Here is a 7,187-nt window from a genome sequence, read left to right on the forward strand (position 1 = left end):
ATATATATATATATATATATATATATATATGAGTCGCCCTTTTTTATGGGACGTATATATTTATATTATTAAATATTATTACTGAGTAAACGATATACCTATGGACATTTATTTTCTAGATTTCAGCCGTCATCAGTATGGGTAGCATCGATCTAATCACACCAGCATCCATAGTTTGACAAATAAGCTACGATGAATCATCACTTGAATGCGCGGCTTTTATCGCTTTTATTGTTGGCGTTATATATATATATATATATATATATATATATATATATATATATATATATATATATATAGCGAAACAGATGAGAAAATTTATATATATATATATATATACATATATATATATATATATACATACATATATATATAGCGAAACAGTACTGCCTGTGGATGACTATAATGTTCCTCATATTGTGTTGAGCATATTGAGAAGTGATACACGAATTACCATTAGCGTATAAAGCGATGCTCTTTGTGTAAACAAATCGAGCTTAGATGTTTCGGACGATGTAAAAACGTCGTTTATTCACGATTCGATCAGCAGCCGTCGATTAGCATAATGGTTAGGAGTCTTGACTGTCGTACAGGCGGTTGGGTCTCAATCCTGGCTTGAGGTAATAGCCTGTCTAGCCGCACTGATGAGCTGTGAAACAGTACCGTATCTGGATGACTATATATATATATATATATATATATATATATATATCGATAGATCCGAACCGGACGATAGAAACTATCTCTGGCTTCTTTAGCAAAGACCTAATCCATTCGGCCACCGTTAACCGCGGGAAATACTGTTGATATTCAAACATTCATTTTTAAATGTTTTTTAACGTCTGTCAGAGTAACATAATCCTTATCTAATGATCTTGTGTGATGATCTACGCATAAGAGCTATATTGACCGACTTTAATGTTAAGTGCTTAACAATAAGAAACGAGTTTCTTAAAGGGGTTGACATAATTATTTACTAAACTAATTTACTAAAATAATTAATAAATACGGAGAGAGAGAGCGAAATTCCAAATTCCAGGACGTTTATCTATTTCACCACGTCAAAGCATCTACATTTTTAACAGCACCTGTTTCGTAGCGCAAATACAATCATATAATTGTTATTTCGTATAGATTCATCAGAAAACAAGGAACATTTTTACTTTAAAATAAAAGATTTAAAAAATAGGGCATGTTGACATAAATCCAAAAAAATAGGAAGAGTATATGCAACATGTGTTACAGGCTTAGCTTCGTGTTTGATTCATATGTATGTATGCATGTATGTATGTATACACACACACACACACACATATATATATATATATATATATATATATATATAGTCTTTGAAGTTTTTAACATTTGAAACTATACAAAAAATTACTTTTTATCATTCGTTAAAAAAACCATCTAGTCAGTAAGTCATTTAATCACCTGCAATCACTGCATCAACTCTCTCGAATTTACTATAATACCAATTTTTTTATTTTTCAAGGGATCATAAGTTGTTTACCATGAAACACTGTTTCGGGGATTTAAAAACAAAACAGTATATTACATCATGGCTCCCCAGCAGTGTTGATCAAACACCACCACCCTTAATCTTAGGAAGAAGACATGTTACAAAAATTTGATCCAATTTCCTATTCTTAATTGCAATTACTAACCTTTTCATAGTATAAAAATGAATTTCTTACCTGTGCGTTTCATCAATTTCCACATTTAAAATGGATACATTTTTTAATTTATCAGTCTTGTATTTATAAGATTTGGATTAATCCATTTAACTACTTATCACCCCCACTATAATTAGTAGTTTGTATATTTACATTCTTATTTATTTAAAATTAGATATATAAAGGTTAAAAATATTTTATTTTTACATATATACATTTTTTTTATATCTATAAATTTATTATATGTAATTATAAATACATTTTATACATTGCTAATATAGTTTTGGATTTCCTTTATTAATATTGTCTGGTTTATCTTAAACGATTCAAAGGCATTAGGATAACGAACAAATGCTTTATTTAACTGTTTAAATATTTTATTTTTATCTCCACCTTGTTTTATCATCTTTATTACTAAGCTAGAAACTGGTGGTATAAAATCTGTTAATTTTAGAGTAACTCGAGCTATTCTCAAAAACTCTTACATAATTGTTCCGTAAAACACAAAAACAGGGCAGGTGCTATCCTTATGGGGCATACGTACTATTTTAAAGGGGAATGCGTTTCTTTTATCAAATATTTTATAAAGAAAAATCCCATCCTCAATTTTTATATCTAAATCCAGAAATGTAGCCTGTTGCCCTCTATGTTCACAATTCAATTTTAGTTCGTTTGGATATATAAGATGCTTATTTTTTTCGAATTCATCATTATCGTTTATGCATATAAGGTCATCTATAAATCTCCTACACCCATGAAAGTTATATGTTTTAGATATATATGTTTTTAATAATGATGACATATATATATACTCGAGTCTATGTAAATACAAATTTGCCAAAAAAAATATATATATAGAGAGAGAGAGAGAGAAATAATAGGAAAGATACATTTAGATATACTGTGCAAAATAGATAATGAGAGAGGATAGATACACATGATGATGATTACATACATACATACATACATACACATACATAAATAAAAAAGGATACAGAAATATATATTAATAGTTATAGATCCATATGTATATAAAAAATAACGATAGATGCATATCACAGAAGAGGCAAATATAGAGAGAGTGTGTGCGTGAGAGAAAGCGATAGATAGATAGATAGATAGATAGATAGATAGATAGCATAGCATAGCATAGCATAGCATAGCATATCTTCCATAGCATGGAAAGAGCAATTAAATAAATAAAACAAATTCTTATAAAAGATATAGATGTAAACGTGTCGACACAGGAAACAACAAAAAAGTAATAAGAAAAAGAAAAAACAAGAAACAGTTGATGAAATAGTAAACGAATCACAAATGGACGCGGAAGTCAAAACACGATTATCTTCCTTTAAAACAAATCAAAGATAACTTACACCCACAAAAGAAACAGACGCTCCGCGGGCCACAGACGACAAAATGGCGGAAAAGTCGTGAACGGTTTGTTTTTTATCGTCGCCATTTTGTTTCTCAGTTTTCACAGCTGGTGCGCAAAGACGCTGACGAAATCGTAAATTGCCTTGTTTGTGTAGACTGGAACACGTGTATGTACAAACACTATCCTCCCCCACCCTCTTCCTTTGCTTTTTGTGTCCAGAACTAATGATACTTTAGCATAGACTAGCATATTTACTTTTTCTCCAATAACGTTAGTTTACGCTTAATTTTCACCGTAGATAATCTAACGATGATACATAAACGCACACACACACACACACACACACACACACACACACATATATATATATATATATATATATATATATATATATATATATATATATATATATATATATATATATATATAAAATAAAGTTATTGCGGAATTGAATCGAAATGGATGGCTCTCGTCTTGGGGAGGTACCATGTTTTGACAAGCTTCTGGGTTTGACCTTTACTCCTGATCTGAAATGGAAAACGTACATCAAATCTGTTGCCAGGGACGCTGGGAAAATGGTGGAATCCTTCTACCGCTCCAGAAGATATCTCACTACTGATGCAATTCTCTATCTGTATAAAAGCCAAGTGCGTCCAAGGATGGAGTACTGCTGCCACATCTGGGCAGGAGCTGCTAAAAATAGCCTATCCTGCCTTGACAGAGTACAAAATAGACTTCGCGGTATAGTGGGGGTGTCTTTTTCTCTTGCCTGTAACCTCTCTCCCACAGAAGAGACTTTGCGAGTCTGTCTTTGTTTTATCGTTATTTCCATGGCAGTTGCTCGTCTGAGCTCCAATCCCTCGTCCCCTGCCCTCGCCAATCTTTCACGAGAAACACCCGTCTGGCTAAAACTATTGCCAATAATTTTCCCACTCTTTATCTGTGCCTAAATCCAAACGTAGATTCCATGAGAAAAGCTTCTTTCTTAGAACTGCACGCCAGTGGAACTCTCTGCCGCTTGCCTGTTTCCTACCTGACTACAACTTGGACGTCTTCAAGTCCAACATAAACAAACTCCTGACAAACCGCCCCCTTAAGTAAGACACTCTATCAAAACCCCCAATACTAATGATTACTACAATACTATCTCATTGATTACTGTACACGCAATAACCCTTATCGCTGAGTGGCCTTCGGGCCTTGATAAGTGGTGACCCCCATGTAAAAAAAAAATTAATTTTCATTTCAAATGATGTATTTACAAACCAGGTTTCGTTATAACTTTACTTTATATATCATTTTAAAGAGTGTTTTTTGCTCTATCTAATCGATTAAATTACAATCGTTTTAAAACAATTTTGTCTTCTTTTTAGAACGGTGAATACAAAATGAAAAAAAAAGCAAATTTGTACAATTTATTATTTCAATTCAAGCTAGGCTGAAAAGATGCTGAAACAGCTCGCAATATCAACGGAACATTTGGCTTAGGACCCACTAGTGAACACACAGCACAATGGTGGTTTAAGAATTTTCGTGGCGGCGATGAGAGTTTTGAAGATGATGAGCGTAGTGGTCGGCTATCGGATGCTGACAACGATCAATTAAGAGCCTTAGTCGAAGCCGCATGACGAATACATAATTAAATCCTTCTTAGATATAAGAAAAATCCAGGTTGTCCTTGACGGTCGTACATCTAAACAATATGATATAAACGAGGGAGTGTCTCAAGAGTCTATCCTTGGACCTCTATTATTCCTAATATTCATAAATGACCTTCCTGACAAAATTGTCGGTGAGATGGGTATATATGCTGACGACACCATGTTCTATAGCAGACACGACAGGAAAACAAATGAACGCATATGTAAAGCAATGGTAGAAACACTAAAGGATGACCTCCAATCTGTAGTGGAATGAGGACAAAAATGGATAGTCACATTCAATGCTGCCAAAACTAAACATGTTTCCTTCAATAATTACAAGAAACCTTCTCTACCACCAATCGCAATGGCCAAAGACTCTTTATCTGAGAGTACATCTTTTAAACTCCTCGGCCTACCGTTCACAGGAAACATGAGTTAGAACAATTAAATTGAGAGCATTGCCAGGACCGCTGCGAAGAAGATAGGTTCTCTCTACTGTGCTAGAAAGCTACTAACGCCCGAAAGTATACCTCTATAAGGCCACCATTCGCCCATGTATGGAGTATTGTTGTCATATTTAGGCTGGTGCATCTGCTACTAGTCTCTCGCTCTAGGAAAAGGTTCAAAAGAGAGTCGCTAACCTGATAGATCCTGAATTGTCATCTAAGCTTCAGCCTCTGTCCCATCGACGAAATGCTGCATCCCTCTGTCTGTTCTATAAGTATTTTAACGGTGAATGCTCCGACGAACTGCAAGCGCTTGTACCCCCTTGACGTAAATATCCCCGACAAACCCGACAAGCAGCTAAATCCCACCCCTTTACAATATAGATCCCTAGATATAGGAGATCCTTCTACTCCAGTAGTTTCTTCCCCAGAATCGCTAGACTTTGGAATTCCCTTCCGGGTCCCTGCTTCACCAACTGTACTGACATGCAGAAGTTCAAGTGTAACGTGAACCGACATCTTGCTGCCCAACTTCCCACATAGTACCCCTGTAGCTTATGTTCCCGATAGTAGCCCTCTACATCAAAGTAGCAATGTGCCTTGTTTGGGGTGAAAATATAATCAAAAATTAAAAAAAAATCCACGCACAACTGCAGTACTTGTTGCAAGTCGTTGAAAAGCACAGACGGGAGTTTGCCGATTCACGAAATAGTACACTGTATGCTGGCTGTTATGAACATTTGAATAAAAACATTTTTTCCCAAATAAAGCAACATTTCTCTTATAATGCAATATACTTTATATGCAGTTGCATATAGTTTTTCATCCTACATTATGACGAATAATTCTACAAATAAATAATCAACGAGACAATAAAACGTATTGTTTTACTGTGTAAGTTTTCAGCGTCCCAATTGTTTTTTGTGTTTTTTTTTTTTTGTTTTTTCGCGTTTAAATTAAAAGATATATCAAAATTTGAATTTAACTTGAATTATTACGGTATCTGTTCAATGCAGATTTACCTATAAGTATGGCAAACAACTTATAATTCAATGGTTGTATGTTTTTTTTTCAAAAATAAACAATTATAAACAGAACGACTCATAGAAATCTATCTATATTCTTTTTTCATTTTAATATACTTTGATAGAAATGTTTCTGTTATGTCATAAAAAAACTATTTTCTTTACGTCACAAGTGTCACGCTCATAAATTAATTCCATAGCTAATATAACATACTGACCCAACGGGTCACGTGTAGTCTACTATACTTTATATGCAGTTGTATATAGTTTTTCAAATTCATGTGTAATTTACGCATATATTTCCTCATATAGAGTACTTTATTATTTAATCACAAAAAATGATTGAGTTGAGCAGTTGGGAATATAAAGTTATTAAAACAATTTTTGGCTATAAATTCCATGCATTAATATTGGAAATATTAAGGGGTAAGACCTTACAATTTCAAAAATTTGTTTTACATTGGCACCTTCATATATATATATATATATATATATATATATATATATATATATATATATATATATATATACATATATATATATATATAACTACTTAATTTACTCACATAAAATTAATATACGAAAGTATAGATTTATGCGTAAACTTTAAGTATTTACTTCAAAAGTGCTCAATACGTAGGTAGAGCTAGTTAATAAGTTATAAAATGTATATGGCGATTAAGCTACACTGAATATTCCGCGTTTCATCCACTCTAGGACTCTTCAGGCTTATGCGCGAATTCTGTGGTTTTTTGTCGTTTGACAAACAACCACAGAATTCGCGCATAAGCTTGAAGAATCCTAGAGTGAATGAAACGCGGAATATTCAGTGTAGCTTAATCGCTATATGCATTTTATAACTTACTATATCTATATGTGTGTGTGTGTGTGTGTGTGTGTGTGTGTGTGTGTGTGTGTGTGTGTGTGTGTGTGTGTGTGTGTGTGTGTGTGTGTGTGTGTGTGTGTGTGTTTTAGTGGTACAAAATTTTATTAAAGTTTTAAAAAGGATAAGTGGA

The sequence above is a fragment of the Euprymna scolopes genome, chromosome 42 (assembly GCF_053919585.1).
Source record: "Euprymna scolopes isolate OS-2025 chromosome 42, ASM5391958v1, whole genome shotgun sequence".
NCBI lineage: Eukaryota > Metazoa > Mollusca > Cephalopoda > Sepiida > Sepiolidae > Euprymna > Euprymna scolopes.